Here is a 19,025-nt window from a genome sequence, read left to right on the forward strand (position 1 = left end):
GACAACACTAAAGAGGCAAACTAAATGTAATACACAATGGTTGTTGATGCATATTTACATATGTATTTTTTAAAGCTGTTGTAGAGAGCAATAAAGGATAATACATAATCTAAAAGCACTGTTCGTTTATAATATAAACAATTGTACACCAAGTTAGGTTTTCATCCACGGTAGGCTGTCCTCTGGCATGAGAATGTATGTTCATGTTGCCCAGATTCAAACATACTCATCTTCCTTAATGATTTCCAAAGCTGAAAACAAAAGGAAATATGCTTCTTAAAAGTACAACTCAAAACCCTAATGTTATATTATACATAAAAATAGGGAATCCTAAATTAACTAAAACAAAGTCAGTCCTGTTTTGGGACTTCATGTATTAAATAGTAAAGAATCTTATATTTGAAGTCAGCTATACCCAAAAGTTACTTTGAGTACTTCATTAGTCATATACCTTTAAATGTTACTTTCTTCAACTATGTCAACTTAATCTTCATTAATATTTACTGCTGGAATCTATTGAGTATACGTTGAAATTTTTAATTTGCATATCACAGCTCTGAGAAGGACTGTCTTCCTTTCCAAAGTGAAACAAATAAATGGAAAGGGGAAAGTTAACATTTCCAAGGTTGCATGTGAAGATGGAACAAAAAGTAAGTTGCTAAGGAAGGCAACATGTCAATCATTGTTCAAACACCAAGTGAGCCCTCGCCTGTTTGGCGCAGTGGTTAGAGCGTCGGCCTGTGGACGGAAGGGCGCCAGGTTTGATTCCAGCCAAGGGCACACACCTCCATTGCAGGCTCGATCCCTGGTCCCAGTGGGAGACCTGTGGGAGGCAATCAATCGATGTGTCTCTTTCACATGGATGTTTCTCTCTCCCTCCCTTCCACTCTCTCTGAAAAGCAATGGAAAAAATATCCTCAAGTGAAGATTTAGGACAATTTATATTAAAATTTTTTAAAAAACAAATCATGAGAAACATTTACATAAAAGAACATTTCACAGAACTACTTAAAGCCTTTCAGTGTACATCCAGACACGCTGTCTTATATTAGCACACTCTGGAAAGATACAATGTGATAAGGAGAAACTCTTTACAATTAATTTATGTCAGGAAATTTTGGGTTAGAAGAGACATCAGACTGGAAAAAACAAGTGTATGCAGGAACAAAAAAAATAAAAGCCATATGGAAGCCAGTTCTAAGTTACTTCGTATTCATACATTCTTTTTTTTAAAATTGATTTTAGAGAAAGGGAGAGAAAAACATAGATCAGTTGCCTCTGTACCCATATGTACCCTGACTGGGGATCAAACCCTCAACCTGGGTGTGTGCTCAGACTGGGAATTGAACCTGCCGCCGTTTTCGGTGTACAGGAGGCTGCTCCAATCAACTGACCTATGCCAGCCAAGGCCACATTCATACATTCTTAAGAGGAGACAGACCCACACAAGAAATGGCAAATCACGAAAACTCTGTGCACATCAACACGACTACAGTGGTTCTGGTTTCACAGGACTTTCCGCCATTGGCATCTTAATGGAGTCCCTTGGCCTCCTTTTCTAAAATTTACACACACACACACACACCCCACCCTCACTTAATGTTTCTTCTTAGTGCTTACCACAATCTAATATGCTACATGTATTTCATTTATCTTGTGTACTGCCTTTCCTACTCGAATATGACACACAAAGGCCGGGAGTTTGTGTGGCTCACTGCTGAATTCCTAGTCTTAGAATAGTGCTTGCCAAAATAATAAATGGCTCCATAACTATTTTTTTCCACTTTTATCTTTCTTTTTTTTAATTTTTCTTTATTGTTGAAAGTATTACAGATGTCCCATTTCCCCCCCATTAATACCAAAACCTAACTTTCCTGATTTTATCTCCACCCCAGTCCCTCTCCCCTCTAAGTATTTGTTGACTGAATGAACTAGAATCTCTAATTTTAGCGACAATAATATTATCCTCCCGAGGAAGAGTTACTAATCTCATTGATCATAATGTAAAATACTTATTAGACCAAAGGTATAGTAGCCAGATTCCTTACTAGTTAAAGATACTAAAAGGGGAGCATCTATGCCCAGTGCCCTTTGGCATGTCCTGCTTCCTGCTCTCCCCACGCCCACCCTCCCCCCCAAACTAGTCCCAGTTGGCTGCTGCGGCTCCCTCTCTCCATCAGCCATGGGCTGGATCATACCGGTGCTCACTGCACAGCTGCTTTCTCACACAAATTTCCGCCAATATGGGCCTTCAACATGACCCACGAGCCTGGCCCTTCCTCCTTTTGGGAAAAGGCGGGTCAGCTCCTCTGTAATCCCCTGTCCTCCTCCCACGCAGAAGCCTGGCCCGGGCCTTTGCCTCAGCCAAGAACACTGTTCTCTTTAACCACTGTGCGTATTTGACATTTTTTCTGATTACAAATGTTTTCTAAACTTTTTTAAGTTTCTATTTCAAATGTATTAGCATTTACCATATATCCATCTCTGAAACTCTCAGAAGAGAAAAATACCATATAACCATAAATTACTAACAGTAAACCAAGACTCTGTGCCAACGTGGATTCTCTTACTGGATATGAGAAACATCAACATGGACATAAAAGAACCCATTACCCTTAATACCAAAACCTAACTTTCCTGATTTTATCTCCAGGAACATCTCCCCCTGCTGTCCTTATTTTGAAGAGATGCTTGCTGAAGTAATTAGGGACGCAGAGCAATGATACCTGCAACTTTGTAAGTTTTTGGAAAAGAACTTCCATGTCTCCCAGCCTCTCCTACCTCAGAGCTGTGCGTCTCTCTGGTATCAGCCACTTAGCAAATGCAGTGACCCTCAAATTGGTCTGTCCCTACCTCCAACCCCTCCTGCACACTGCTGCCAGCATCCTCTTTCTATGCTACTTAAATGACCACTTTACTACTTTAAATAAAGCCATGACTCAGCACTCATGCCAAAGTGAAAATTCCTTAAAAATCACTCATGCCCTCTATCCTGTCCATTTTGTTTGTTTGTTTGTTTGTTTAATTTTGGAAAGAGGAAAGGGGAGAGAGAGATGAGAAAGAGATATGAGAAACATCAATCAGTTGCCTTCCAAATGCTTCCCAACCAGGGATCAAACCCACAACCTGGGTATGTGCCCCCACCAGGAATCGAGGCCACCACCTTTTGGTGTACAGGATGACGCCCCAACCAACTGAGCCACCCAGCCAGGGCTCCTCTCCAGTGTCTTTCATTGCAAAAATCACACTGACACCCTCCCTCAAATTTTCTGTAGAACTACCTGCAGAGCCCTGAACACCATTGTTTCACGTCTGTGTATTTGCTCACTCTAGTTCCTCTGCCTGCTTCAAATATGGGTTTAACTGCATGTCTGTCATCCCACTGCCACAGGAGCAGTGTAAGCAAACAGGACCATCATATGAGTGAAATCAAAGTCTGGATTATGCGTGGATACAGTCCCTTAATCATACCTGGATACAGTGGTTTCCGAATGTAATCTGTCCCGGAAGACCGTTCGAGTTCTGAAACGTTCGAAAACCAAAGCATTTACTTCTGGGTTTACAGGGTTCGTAAACCGAAATGTTCATCAACACAAACAGTCGAAAACCGAAGTACCACTGTGTAACTATTCATCAATTCCTTTCAAAATCAGCAGGGGGCGCGATAATTTCAATTTTAAAAAGGGAAATTAAAGTCATGCTAACAAAAGCAATTGTCAACTTCAGATGGAAATGATGGTGCCTAAACAATTGTTTCCGTTTTAAGATATAACTGACTGATATCCATCACTGTATAAGTTTAAAGTGTACAGTGTAATGGTTTGATTTACATATATTGTGAAATGATTACTGCTATAAATTTAGCTAGCATCTCATATAGATACAAAAAGACAAAGCAAAAAAAATGTTTTAAATTTATAGAGACAATGCAAAGATACGACCACAAGAACAGGATGCTATAAAGCAGGAACGTTCAGGAAACATAGATAGAACTTTTGAAATTAAAACCATGTCAGTAGGAGAAAAAACCAGATGGTGGCGTAGGTAACAGCTGCCCCCCCCCACATTAACATTACAACTAACACACAGACCCGCCCTCACTCAGAGCCTCCTCAAATCCAGCTGAACAGAAGCCCCCAAACAGGGAACTGAAGAAGCACTGAGCCCGGTAGGAGGGCGGAGATGCGGGCAGATGGGGGAGACACAGCGACACGGAGACGCGACCGCGGGCCCACACCCGGGGCCGGTTTAAACCGGGAGGGACGTCTCGGTGGGAAGGTTTCCCGCAGGAGGGAGGAGGGAAGGGTCCCAGCCCCACAGCAGGCCCCCAGCCCAGGGCTCCAGGGCCAGGCGGAGACGTCCCCACACCTTCAGCTGTGAAAACCAGGGGGACTGTCCCTGAGGGTGGCAGAGGCTGCGGGAGCCCCAGCAGCTCCTCCTAAAGGGCCCGCGCACGGACTCACTCGGACGCTCCCTCTGAGCCGAGCGCCGGGCAGCAGCCTGAAAGGACCTGGGACACTCGGGAGGAACTAACCTGCCTGACATCCAGGCGAGATGTGAAGGGGCAGCTTCCTCCCAGGCAGAAGAGCTGCAGAGGCCACTGCTCCTTTGCCGAGTCCTCCCCACACAGCCGCAGGCAGGCGCCATATTTGAGTCCCCAGCACCTGACTCTCACCTTTGGCCCCGCCCCGGGATTCCTGGAGGCCCCGCCCCTCCCCACCTGCAGCTCATCCAGGCCCTTTCCAGGCTCTTTGCTGTGCAAGTGGCCTCTCGAGCCTCATGCTTAGGACTTTCCTAAAATCTCTCAAACAAGCAGCAGCGGGCACCATACGGCCTGATAAGCCGCCCCGGCCTGGCACTAGCGGCAGCCTGCATTGGCTCATAGCTTGGCCTCTCCTGGACAATGCCAAGCCCAGCACAAGTAGCAGCCAACTATGGTTTGCTGTGTAGTTCAAGCTGGGTGGCCCTGGGCAAGGCACTGGCACAAGCTGACTCTGCACCTCCTGGGAGGCCCCAGAGACAGTGCACCGGGTTGTCAGACTCGAGCACACTGGATTACAACCCTGCCAAATCCACGAGTGACACACTCAAGGGGTGCACTTGGTGAACACCAAAACTCCACTGAAGTAAATCCTGCTCCATAGCAGTGTCTCCAGCACAGCAGCTCTTTGGCTGTAGTTGCTGCTGGTCCTCACAGCTGACTGGCCCTGGGTTCAATTCCTCCCAATGATGCCAATAGCAACCAAGGCTCAACTACAACAGGACAGTGCACACAGCCCACACAGAGGAGCACCTAGAAGGCCCAGCTCAGGTGACTGGGGAGGCTGAGTCACTTGACACCACAGGACACCTACTACACAAAGCCGCTCTACAAATTCCAGGAGACATACCAGCTCTACCTAATACATAGAAACAAGCACCTGGAATCAGCCAAAATGTGGAGGCATAGAAACATCACAAAGGAAAGAATAGAAATCTCTAGAACAGGAACTAAATGAAATAGATCCAAACAAGCTAACAGATACAGAGTTCAGAATTTTGTTTATAAGGATGCCAAAGCATCTTATTACGTAAATAACTGAGAAAACAGATGACATAATAAAGTACCAATTTGAAATGAAGGCTACACCAACTGAAGTGAAGAATTTACATGGAACCAACAGTAGAGGGCGCTGAGAATCAAATCAGCAATTTGGAACCTGAGGAAACAAAAAACACCCAAACAGAAGAGCAAGAAGAAAAAAGAATCCAGAAATAGGAAGATAGTATAAGGAGCCTCTGGGACAACTTCAAGAGGCCCAACATTGTATTATTGGGGTGCAAGAAGGAGAAGAAAGAGCAAGAAATTGAAAACCTACTTGAAAAAATAATGACAGAAAACTTCCCCTACCTGGGGAAAGAAATAGACTTACAAGTCCAGGAAGCACAGAGGGTCCCAAACAAGAGGAACTCAAAGAGGCCCACAGCAAGACACATCATAATTAAAAGGCCAAAGTTTAAAGACAAAGACAGAATCTTAAAAACAGCTACAGAAAAGCAGTTATTTACCTACAAGGGAGCACCCATACGACTGTCAGCTGATTTCTCAACAGAAACTTTGCAGGCCAGAAGGGAGTGGCAAGAAATATTCAAAGTGATGAAAAACAAGGAACTACAACCAAGATTGCTCTACCCAGCAAAGCTATCATTTACAACTGAAGGTCAGATAAAGTGCTTCACAAATAAAAAAAAGCTAAAGGAGTTCATCACCACCAAACCAGCACTACAGGAAATGTTGAAGAGTCTTCTTTAAGAAGAAGCTAATGAACAAGAGAATCTGACTAACTAAATAGATCCAGAGATATTGACACATGCAACAGACGATCATATTTCAGAGGAAAGAGGGAAGGGGGGTGGAGGGTGGGAAGAGATTAACCAAAGAGTTATATGCATGTGTGCATAACCCATGGACACAATATAACAGGGTGAAGACCTGGGGAGGGGGTGGGAGCGAAGTGGAGGGGGGTAATACTTTCAACAATAAAGATAAATTAAAAAACAAAGAAAAATTTATAGAGTGAGCTGAAGTCATCATGCTATACATTACATCCCCAGGACTTATGTATCCTTTAACTGGAATCTTGTACCTTCTGACCTTCCCCTTACCCCTCTTCCCCGCCTCTGGTAACCACTTATCTCTTTTTCTGAGTTTGGGTATATATATTTCTAATAGATAAGAAATTTCAAAATGAAAATAAATATCCATTATCAAATTGAACAAAATTTTTTAATTTAAAAAAGAAAGCACATGACATACACCTTAAATTCTAAATGTGATTATACCATTTGAACCAACCAATTAACTTATAGGAATTTACCCTAAAAAATAACCAAACAAAGCTCAGCCGGTGTGGCTCAGTGACTGAGCATTGACCCATGAACCAAGAGGACCGTTTGATTCCCATCAGGGCATAAGCCCAGGTTTCAGGGTCCATCCTGCATGATCCACTGGGGGCGTGCAGGAGGCAGCTGATCGATGTCGCTCTCATGGATGTTTCTATCTCTCTATCCCTCTCCCTTCCTCTCTCTCTAAAAATTAATAAAAACATTTAAAAAAATAACCAAACAAGTATGTAACAGTGGATCAAACAATTTAAATAAAATACACTGGAAAACAGTTGAAGTTTTGTTTTTTCTTTATTTTTAATCCTCACCTGAGGATATTTTTTCATTTCTTGTAGAGAGAGAGAGAAAGGGAGAGGGAGAGAGAAACGTGAATGTGAAAAACATTGATTGGTTGCTCCCGTACCCGTCCTGAGCGGGGATGGAACCTGCACCCTGGGTATGTGCTCTGGCCAGGACTTTAACCCGAAACCCTTTGGTGCTCTGGAGGGTGCTCTAACCACTGAGACACACTGACCAGGGCAACATGAATTCCCTTTAAGGTATTAAAGTGATCAAGAGGCCACTATCTATGCAACTCTTCAGCTATCACTACAAGTCTAGACAAATGAAATAAGGCAAGGAAATACAAAAGACAGGCAATAAGAATTGGAAGAAAAAAGACAAATAGTCATGATTTAAAATGAAATAATCATCTTCATAAAACATCCAAAAAAAAAAAACTAGCCATTAAAATACAGTAAGAATTCGGCAAGGCCAAAAAATATTAAATATAGAAAGATTAGCTGATTAATTAGCTGATTAATTTATAGCTGTACATGGACATATATATCAATAGAATTCTCTTATACTAGATGGGGGGAGAATACAACAAAAAAAGTCACAGTAGAAACAAAAACTGAGATACTTAGGAATTAATCTAAGGCACAAGACAATGGAGAAAAATTTTAGACTATTGATAAAACATAAATATCTTTGATGTATGATTTCAATGTGGGTATCAGTATCACAAAAGGAGGTTTTTAAAAATACAAGTGCTGGGTTCTACTCACTAGAACTACTATTCAGTCAACCTACAGTACATGGGGCAAATGATTTTTAAAAGCTACCTAGCTGAATTCTAGTGTAAAGCCAGCGTTGGAAACTACCGGCTTAAATATGTTTTAAAAAGACCACACTTCTAGAGAACAAGAGCTATAAACAAGTTGTAGTAATAAAAATGAAGATAAAAACAAAAACCATTGCAGAATTAAAACAAGAAGAGACAAATTACAGAAACATATCTTTGTTAGCTAAGAACAAAGAAATACTTCCTAAACAAAACCTGGAAGTTAAAGAAAAAAAAGGTGGATCTAACTGTAACAAAATCAAAACACACGATGACACTGCCCGGCCGGGCGTGGCTCAGCGGTTGAGCATCGACCTAGGATCCAGGCGATCAGGGTTCGATTCCTGGACAGGGCACATGCCCAGGTTGTGGGCTGCAGCCGATCAATGACTCTCTCATCACTGATGTTTCTCTCTCTCTCTCTCCCTCTCCGTTCCTCTCTCTGAAATCAATAAAGATATATTTTAAACACACACACACACACACACACACACACACACACACTGACACCAAATCTATGGGATATAATGAAAACAGTCCTGAGAGGGAAGTTCATAGTCCTACAGGCTACCTCAAAAAACAGGAAAAACTTCTAATAGACTCTCTAACCCTACAACTTAAAGACTTACAAAGAGCACAAGAAAAGCCCAGAGTAAGTAGAAGGAAGGAAATAATAAAGATCAGAGCAGAAATAAATGACACAGAGACTAAAAAAACAATACAAAAGATCAATGACACCAAGAGGTGGTTCTCTGAACCAATAAAAAAGATTGATGAACCTTTAGCCAGACTCATCAAGAAACAAAGAGAGGACCCAAATAAACAAAAACAAAAGAGGTGAAGTAACAACTGCCCCAAGAGAAATACAAAGGGTTGTTAATAAAATATTATGAACAACTATACACCACCAAGCTGGACAACCTGGATAAAATGGACAAATTCCTAGAAACATACAACCTTGCAAAACTCAATCACGAAGAGTCAGAAAACCTAAATAGGCCAATAACTGCTGATGAAGTTGAAGCAGTACTCAAAAAACTCCCAGCACACGTAAGCTCTGGTCCGGATAGCTTCACAGGGGAGTTTTACCAAACATTCAAAAAAGAAATAACACCTACCCTCCTCGAACTATTCCAAAAAATCCAAAAGGAAGGAATACTTCAAAGCTCTTTTTACAAGGCCCGCATTAGCCTAATTCCAAAAACAGATAAAGACACTACAAAGAAAGAGAATTACAGGCCAGTATCCTCGATTAGCATAAATGCTAAAATCCTCAACAAAATATTAGCAAATCAGATACAGCAATATATTAGAAAGATCATAAACCATGACCACATGGGATTTATTCCAGGGATGCAAGGCTGGTACAATATTCGCAAATCAATATGCGTGATACATCATATAAACAAATTGAAAGACAAAAATCACGATCGTCTCAACAGATGCAGAAAAAGCATCTGACAAAATCCAACACCTGTTTCTAATAAAAACTTCAGCAAAGTGAGAATAGAGGGATCATACCTCAACATAATAAAGGCCATACATGACAGACCTACAGCCAACATCACATTCAATGGGCAAAAACTAAAAGCATTTCCTCTGAGAACAGGAACAAGACAAGTGCTGGTGAGGGTGTGGAGAAAGGGGACCCTAGTGCACTGCTGGTGGGACTGCAGACTGGGGCAGCCACTACGGAAAACAGTATGGAGGTTCCTCAAAAAATTAAAAATTGACCTGCCATTTGCCCCAGTGATCCCACTTCTAGGAATATAGCCTAAGAAACCCGAAACACCAAACTTATGCACCCCTATGCTCATAGTAGCACAATTTGCAACAGCTAAGATCTGGAAACAGCCCAAGTGCCCATCAGAAAATGAGGAGATAAAAAAGCTGTGGGACATTTATACCATGGAATACTGTGCAGCTGTAAACAAGAAGGATCTCTTCCCTGTCACGCCCCATGCGACTCCTTCCCGCGGGGCTGAGTGTGGGAATGGTGGGGGATTGAAAAAAAGACAATGGATACAGAAAGTGGGATCAGGAGGTTCACCACATGCTGATGGCATACAAGCCACACTAAACAGGCTTTGCAGCTTTATTTTATACAGCACTTGATTATCTCTAAATCATTCTTAGCGCAGGATATCACTGTTCTTGTTCTGCCTGGCCCCAGCTACAGTTCCCCAGGTTGCTCCCAGGTGAGGACAAACCTTTTTGCTCACATCTTGGTATGCATTACTCGGTGTTTCCTATTCCGGGGGAATGAGGCTTCCTTAGCCTTTGGCTGCGCCTCTGGGACTATAAGGGCTTTGCCAGCTTACAGCCCACTCCCCACACTTACCCCGTGGGACAGCATGGGTGGAGCTGTAGAGTACTATGCTAAGTGAAAGTATTATGCCAGTCAGAGAAAGACAAATACCACATGATCTCACTCATATGTGGAATATGATGAACAAAATAAACTAATGAACAAAATAGATCCTGAGACATAGAAACACAGAACAGACTGAGGGATCTCAGAGGGAAGGTGGGGGGAGGAGTGGGAGGGGAGAGATTAATCAAAGGACTTACATGCTGATATGTATAACCTATGGACATAGACATTAGTACAGGGAAGGCCCAGGGGTGGGGTGGATGTGGGGTGGAGGAGATCAATGGGAGGGGAAAAGGGGACATCTGAAATACTTTCAACAATAAAGATCTTTTTTTTTTTAAATTAAAGATTCTGTTCCTTAAAGGATTTCAAAGAGAAAACTTGACAAACAGGCAAAAAATGAAGAGAAGATATTTGCACCATTTAAAACTCAATGAGGTTAACATGTAAAATATACCCCAAAACCCCCACAAATCAGGGCAGAAGAGCAGAGAGGGGGATAAGAAAATCTAAAACAAGAGGCAAAGAACATGCAAATGCCAATTCATAAAAAGAGAAACCCACGCATCAACCCGTGAACCAAGAGGTCCCTGGTTCAATTCCCGGTCAGGGCACATGCCCAGGCTTCAGGCTCAATCCCCAGTAAAGGGCATGCAGGAGGCAGTCGATCAATGACTCTCTCATCATTAATATTTCTATCTCTCTCTCCCTCTCACTTCCTCTCTCTGAAAGCAATAAAAACATATTTAAAAAACAATAAAACTGTGGTATATTTACACAATGGAGTACTACGCAGCTGTAAAAAAGAAGCATCTCTTACCCTTTGAGGCAGCATGGACGCACCTGGAGACTCTTATTCTAAGTGAAATAAGCCAGAGAAAGACAAGTACCACATGATCACTCTTATATGTGGAATCTAATGAACAAAATATACTGATGAACAAAACAGACCTAGAGCCCGACCGGGGGGTGTGGCTCAGCGGTTGAGCATCAACCTAGGATCCAGGCAATCGGGGTTTGATTCCTGGTCAGGGCACATGCCCGGGTTGTGGGCTGCAGCCGATCAGTGACTCTCTCATCATTGATGTTTCTATCTCTCTCTCCCTCTCCTCTCCTCTCTCTGAAATCAATAAAGATAGATTTAAAAAAACAAAACGAAACAAAAAAAACAGACCTAGAGACACTGAAGCATGCAAAAGACTGACGTATTTCAGAGGCAAGGGGGGCGGTTTGGAAGAGATTACCCAAAGAACTTATAAGCATATACGCATAACCCACGGACACAGACAATTGTATGGTGAAGGCCTGAGGAGGGGGTGGGAGAGGAGTGGAGGGTTAAGGGGGAGGAAAGGGGGACATCTGTAATACTTTCAACAATAAAGATAAATTAAAAATAAAATAGCCATCAGTGTGGCTCACTGGATGAGCATCAAACCATGAACCTGGAGATCCTGGTTCAATTCCCAGTCAGGACACATTCCCCGGGTTAGGGGTTCGACCCCCAGTAGGGGGAGTGTAGCAGGCAGCTGATCAATGACTCTCTCATCATTGATGTTTCTATCTCTCCTTCTCCCTTCCTCTCTCTGAAATCAATACAAATAAATAAATAAATAAATAAATAAATAAAGTAGTCCAGTGGTTTGTGCAAAACATCTGGCAAGATGCAAACATCCTAGTCCTTACTCTCCACTAACACTGACATTTCTATACCTAAAATGGGTAATGCTTTTTATCAAAGCAACAGCTATGTTTGCTCATCTCCCTTTTCTAACAACCTCACCAACCTAACATTGGAATAAACAAGCTTGAGAAACAGCTCCTACCATCAGCAGGGTTCATAAGTGAAGCAGGGTAATAATTATGCTCTCCTAAAAGATTAGAAAGATATAAATGAGCATTTAAGAAAAAGAAAAAAAATTTACATGCATGTTAAGAACCCATAAATCTACATTCTGGTCTGGGTTCCTGACCACAAGAACCAGAGAGCTTTTTAGCAGAAATTATTCCTAAAATTACCGACAATTTCCTTCACTTTAAACTAAGATGTCGTTTCCTTCCATCCAAATAATCTCATTTAATAAAGTTTACTATATCTTTGATTGCAATTCTCTCTGTATCCCAATTACAACAGAAACAGTTGTAGTACCTTTGTACCTTTGTTAGTGAAATGCATAATGAAAAAAGTGTGACTGAAATCTCCAAAAAGCAGCACCCAATACACCATCTAGTGGAAGTCAAAAACGGGCAGAGATCCTACATTTTGAACACAAGCAATTATTTTATAAACAGCCTAAATCTCCTTCCAGTTTCCTACACTTCAAGAGAGCTGTGACTATCAGAAGACAGAACTCATTTTCCATACAAATTAACAGAGGATAAAGGTTTCTATATGGAATTTTTTCCTTGGGTGCTAGAAATTTTAATTTGACAGGAGAGGAAAAATTAAGTAAAGGCATTAATGCAAAAACAAATCAACAGAATCAGAGCTGCATGACAGGGCTGGGATGCCTCATAAGTTATGTCAAAGCATACATGTTACATGCAGCAATGCATTTACCATGAAACAAGGTAATTATTTCACAATTAGAACAATTTCATTCAGTTAGTCATTAGACATTTCCATGTTCTTGAAGGCTAATAAATTTAACATAACGTAATAATTCTCTTTAGTTCCCCAAGCCTTGACATCATTCAAAAGGTTCCTCCCAAATAACCACCTAACCCTGGTCTCCATTAACACCTACACTCCCTTCCTTGACTTATTCTCATTAAGGAAGAAATGATTTTTACATTTTCAACCTTTCTCCCAATTTTATAGTAAAAATTTTCCAAAACAAAGTCATAAGCTGTGACCAAAATACATTACACTTCATTTTTATTTGCCTTATGAATATTATCTCCATTCAAATTTGTCAACATAAGAAACATTCAAACCTGTGAAGAATTTTTGTGAGTTTGAGCCAAACTGTGGACAAGTGCCGGGAAGCGGAATCTCAACAAATTGAGACAATGCTCCCAAGAATGGCAGTTTTTTGCACCTTACAATTAAATTGCACATTACAATTAAAAGAGGAGACATAGTGGGTTACATGAAATCTATTAGTGATAGATTAGGGAGGCAGGAGAAAGCCCAGTGGGGAGGAGATTGGATAAAAAGTAAAATGATAGACACACACTACTTTTACTTAGGTGCTTGCAGACTAGTTAACAGCCAGCAATTAACATGATAACAATGATAATGAGGGGATCTGTGGTCTCCCCAGAGTGGTGCCAGTGCTTTGAGGGGTCTGGAAAGAGGATAATTACTTTGTTTTTGCAAAGGCATGTAAATCAGGTATGTCATCTTAGATGCCAAAAGACAGACATAGTTAAGGTGAAGATTAACCTTTGTTAGGGAAAAATACTGCCTTAGGACATGACTACCCACAATAAACTGCTTTTAGTTAAAAAGAAGTTTTAATTTCAGGCCATCCTTTGTGGTTACTTAAAGTCTCTAAGATTTCAAGGCCACCACCATGCAAGCCTTCCCTGAGCTAGTCAGGTGGGCATCTTGCCTTTTTCTGTCCACAAATTAGAAAACACTGAAGTCCACTGATGCAAACATAAATAAGGTTCTCTAATTTGGAACACCTCCCAAAATTTAAAATAGAGATTTTTCACATAGCAACACTGTTTCGTTTTGCCCCTGTGGAAAAACACCTTTTTGGTGTGATTCAGACTATCTTAGCAACCTCGAAGGGAAAAAAAAAGAAAAACAACCTAACAGACAATATTTCTTTATTCGGAAATAACCATCTCCATCTCTGACTCATGTACTTGTGATCAAATGGGTATGCAGAAGCTTGCTTGCTGGTAGGGACCTTGCTGGGTCCTGGATTAAATCCATTACAGGTACAAAATCGAGTAAGAGACAAATAACCTGGGGCTGAATGCCTTTCATCTCTAGGGTGTGGAGTTTATGTAGCTGTAAAATGAGCATGATAAATATTACCCGCCTCCTAGAGGATAGGAGGACACTAAAATTGACAAGCTTTGAGCTTCTCAATTAAAACACCTAAACCGAGCCCGGCCAGTGTTGCTCAGTGGCTGAGCCTCCACCCATGAACCAGATCACAGATGGATTCCCAGTCAGAGCACATGCTGGGGTTGCTGCAGGTTTGATTCCCAGTAGGCCCTGTGCAGGCCGCAGCCAATCAATGACTCTAATCATTAATGTTTCTCTCTCTCCCTCTCCCTTCCCCTCGGTGAAATCAATCAATCAACCAATACCTACATAAATGGAAATACTAGTTTGCAGAAGAGAATGCACCTGGAAGGGGGGAACACTGCTCCCAGAGTCCTCACTGTGTCATTACTGCTAAAACTTGGTGACCTTCACCATTTCTTTTGTGAACAAATGGTTAATAAAAAAGGTTATATTAAACATGTCAAAAAAGGTAACAGCGATTCAAAGTGCTTCTTTATAAGTAAATTAAATCATATAGTTACTTGCCTTGGACTTGTCTGCAAAGCGTTACTGCATGAGTAGTAGGCGCATCCCAAAATCCAGAGACTGTCTTTCAAGAGGCCCTTTTTAAAACAAATTTGAAAGCTGTTTAAAAATTAGAAAAACAAAAAAAGAGTAATTCCACTCTCACCCCTGAGAGTGACAGAAACAAGGTCCCACTCCCACCATCCTTTCAAACCTGCGCAGGCATTCCTCATCACATTCCTCCCCCTGCTGGCGACAGCCCCGCGCCCCACTTCAGCGCAAAGGTGTCACCCTGCTTCTGTCTACTTGTCACTTGAGAAAAAAGTTCACGTTATTAGATTAAAAGCTAGTAAGTAAGCAACGTTAATGTGTAAATCTCTTTGCAAAGCGCTTGTCTCCAAAAAATGTGTAATTAATACTACCCAAGTAGAAACACCTTTCTCAATTAAAAAAACAAAACTAAACTAAAAAAGCCCACCTTTTTAAAAATTGAGTAGCTTAATGCTACTATCAGTGGGTGCTTTTCCCTGGGGTGCCTGACTCTGACTTAGCTCCGCAGTTTTCCCTCCACCACCACGTCCTGTACCCCTCCGAGGGTCCCTGCCGCCTCGCCCCGAGTCCAGCGAGGTCCCCAAGGGGTCCCGCCCGCAGCTGCCGAGGCCCCGCTCCCACCCGCCCCATCCTCTGCCCGCCCCACCTCTGCCCAAGGTGCCCCCGCGCCCGCCCCCACCCCCGCCCCCCCAACTCTGCCCACGGTACCACCGCCCCCACCTCTGCCCAAGGTGCCCCCGCCCCCGCGGGCTTCGGGCCGAGGCGCCTCGAGGCGGGCGGGTGGCTCCGGGTGACCCGCCAGCCGCCGCGGGCTGAAGCAGCGGCACCGGGAGCAGATCCCCGCGCCCGCACCGCGCCGGTCTCCAAGCGGCACTGCAGCCCCCGCGCCCCGTTACCTGCTCTGCGCCGCGGTGGCAGCGGGAGGCTCGCTCGCTCTGGCCCGTCCACCCCGGGCTCGGAGGGAGGAGGGAGACAGCAACAGCGGCCGCTGCGGAGAACAAACAGAGCCGCGGGCGCTGAACGCACGACCCCCGCAGGAGGCGGCCCCCACCTGCAGCTCCTGGAGTAACGGACTCAACCACGCCCTCGGCGGGGGGCGGGGCGGGGCCGCGGCGGAGGGGCGGGGCCGCGGCGGAGGGGCGGGGCCGCGGCGGAGGGGCGGGGCCGCGGCGGAGGGGCGGGGCCGCGGCGGAGGGGCGGGGCCGCGGCGGAGGGGCGGGGCCGCGGCGGAGGGGAGGGGCGGGGCAGGCGAGGCTTCACCTCCCGCTGGGCGTAGATTGCTTTAGGGGTAGGCGCCTCCAAATCGAAGGCGGCCTAGCCCGACCAGCTGTCCCATAGGTAAGAGAAAACAAAGCGGAGCCCTGATGGGTGACAGCTCTGTAGGTCCATCCCCTACTTTCAATCACCCAAAGCTCCGCCTCCACTCGGTTGATTCCTAGGTGGCTGCAGAAAGGCTGTGGTTAAAGGGACCAGCAGCCTACCTGCACAGAACCCTCAACACCCAGGTTCCTCTGTCAGATGTGAGCTTCCTTACCCTACAGTGATTCTTTGATTTGCATTTGATCTTGGGGAATAACATCTCATCTTTAACATCACTTGGATTTTGAGAAGCCTTGTGGACGTTTTTTAAATGCTGCATATAAGATACAGAAGTAAACTGTCATATGCAAAAAGACCCAGGCATAAAATGTAAGAGTATGCCCGGCAGGTGTGGCTCAGCAGTTGAGCATCCGCCAGGAGATCGTGGGTTGATTCCTGGTCAAGGCATATGCCCCGGTTTCCGGCTTTATCCCCAGTAGGGGGCGTGCAGGAGGCAGCTAATCAATGACTCATCATTGCTGTTTCTCTCCCTCTCCCTTGCTCTTTCTGAAATCAATAAAAGCATATTTTTTAAAAAGTAAGATTATGTGTGACTTTATTACCTTTCTGTGTAAATTATGAGTGACTTTATTGCCTTGGTTCCCTCATTTCTAGTTTGGCCTGGTAAGAGTATGTGTGGCTTTGTTACCTTTCTGTGTTCCACATGAAGCATGTATTATTTATAATTTTTTTAAAAAACAACAGAAAATGAGTAAGGTGCAGAGAATGGTAAAGGCAAATGCCGGAGCCCGCCAGCAGAGTCGAACGGTCCCGAGAGTAGGGGTGAGGATGGAGAAAAGACAGACACAAAAAAGATGGGATCGGGAGGACTGCAGCTCGTGACGGCTGCACCCCTGAGTTTATTTCCAAGCTCAATTTATACCGGCGCTGTTGTTTTTGCTGAATAGCACCCTGTCCCGCATTCCTTCCCCTTGCCTGATACAAAGTAGTTCTCTCCAGGCTGCACAAACACACCTTCAGGTAAACATCCTGCCTCCTGCAGGAGCTCAGACCTTGGTAACTATCTTTGTCTCAGCTTCTAATGGGAACTTGGGAAGGATTGAGTCCTTGGCTCAGTATGTAGCTTGACTGTCCCTTAACCCTTCAGGCCGAGGCCAGCTTCCTAATAAGCCTTTATAGAATTTAAGGCCGCAAACTAAATTAGTATCGCCTTGGTGCCTCAAGGTCTGGGTCAGGGAGCAGGAGAGCACTTCTGCAGCTCACCCAGGCAGGTCCTCTGTGCCTGGGGCCACAGCAGCTCACCCACATCTCCCTGGGAGCAGGGGAGCACATCTGCAGCTCAACCAGGCAGCTCCTCCGTGCCTGGGGCCACAACGGCTCCCCACAGGCAAACTTTTGAGGATATCCATGGAACTAATTCCTCCACAATAGAAGAGCATACAGTAATATATGCAACAGCTGAGTGCCATCAAAAACTATGTATTGGTATCAGCCCCCTTCAGCTCTCTTCAAGAACTTTATGACTGAGGTGCCCCCATACTCTTTCCTGAGTAACCACCATTTATCCAACACATAGTGTAGAATGCACTTCACTGTAAACAGATCCTTTCTGATGGGAAGAATTTAGAATACAAAATACAAAATAAATAAAGCTTTAATCAAAAAAAGTAGAAATTCAGAAGATATAAATTGGAAAATTAAGCTAATGCAGGGAATTATAAGAAAGGAATGTGATAGAGCTTCAACATGTGACTCTGACTTAAAATTGAAAGGAGGGAGTAGAGAGTTGCGATGATTATCAATGACCCACAGTTAAGTAATCTGAGCTCCAGACCACATCAGCCAAGCCCCAAGTCAACATATTTTACCTGGGGACCCCACTCACTTCACTCTCTCTGGCTGTCTTACTATTCTATTTGTTCTTGTCATTCCCATGAGGTTCTGAAATATGCTATTTGAAATGAAGCACTTGCCCCAACAGCCCTATATATTTAATAGGAGTAAAATATAAAATAAAATTAAATTAAAATAAAATAAAATAAAATAAAATATAAAATAAAATGGAGTTTGGCAAAAACCAAACCTAAGAAAGGAAAGTAATGTCTAGGTAAACATGAACTTGTAAAGAGGTAAGGACAAGAAGCCTGATACAAAGATTAGGACAAATCCTCTTCTCCCTCTTTTTCCCTGAGAATAAGGTAAAGCTCTTTAAAGGACAGTGACCTCATTACCTACCAGATATTTTAGGGAACACTTGTAATACACGGACTCCTAAACAATAGTCTGAAAATGTGTTCTGGAGTACTCTGAGCAAGTAACTTAGTGTTGAGATCTAATTATGTTTAAATAGATAAGAAAAATAAGGACCTGGCTGGCTAGCTCAGTTGGTTAGAGCATTGCCCCATATGCTAAGGTTTCAGGTTCGATCCCCAAACTGAATTCGGGTTCAGTCAGGGCACATACAAGAATTAACCAATGAATACAAAAATAAATGGAACAACAAATTGATCTCTCTCTCTTTCTCTCCCCCCCCCTTCCTCCCTAAAATCAATAAATAAAAAAAGAAAATAAGAGGTGAGAAGTTGAACTTACACCTTTAGCAGATTTATAAGGGAAGAGATCCAGCCCCACTACGGAGAGCCAATCAGAGGGAATGCTAGGAAATGTCAGAGTATCCCAGTGCATCCAGCTTGATAGTGGCAGGTGAATCAAAAGAAACAGCAACTAAATACATTTTTTTAAGTAAGTTAAAAATGTAATCTTTAAAATATATGGCACAGTGCTTCGAAGAAACTGGAAAGTAACCTCTTCACCCCAAT

At 43.3% G+C, this 19,025-nt stretch overlaps 2 protein-coding genes across 5 annotated transcripts in view; one reads left to right on the plus strand and one right to left on the minus strand.

The window, feature by feature from the left end:
- Positions 1–15,947, minus strand: part of LOC308557893 (cyclin-Y-like protein 1) — a 68,041-nt gene extending 52,094 nt beyond the window's left edge. For all 4 annotated transcript variants that reach the window (XR_013998907.1, XM_081138810.1, XM_081138809.1 and 1 more), the window contains exons 1-4: positions 15,783–15,947; positions 14,857–14,933; positions 11,185–11,222; positions 150–251 (exon numbers count right to left, since the gene is read on the minus strand). The gene's annotated coding sequence lies outside the window, so the exon portion shown is untranslated. The remainder of the gene's footprint in view (positions 1–149; positions 252–11,184; positions 11,223–14,856; positions 14,934–15,782) is intronic.
- Positions 1–19,025, plus strand: part of LOC308567816 (putative ankyrin repeat domain-containing protein 26-like protein) — a gene marked incomplete at both ends in the record, with an annotated part of 466,689 nt that overhangs the window by 382,696 nt on the left and 64,968 nt on the right. The gene's annotated exons all lie outside the window — the stretch shown is intronic.

This window comes from Miniopterus schreibersii (assembly GCF_964146895.1).
Source record: "Miniopterus schreibersii genome assembly, chromosome: 1".
Lineage (NCBI taxonomy): Eukaryota > Metazoa > Chordata > Mammalia > Chiroptera > Miniopteridae > Miniopterus > Miniopterus schreibersii.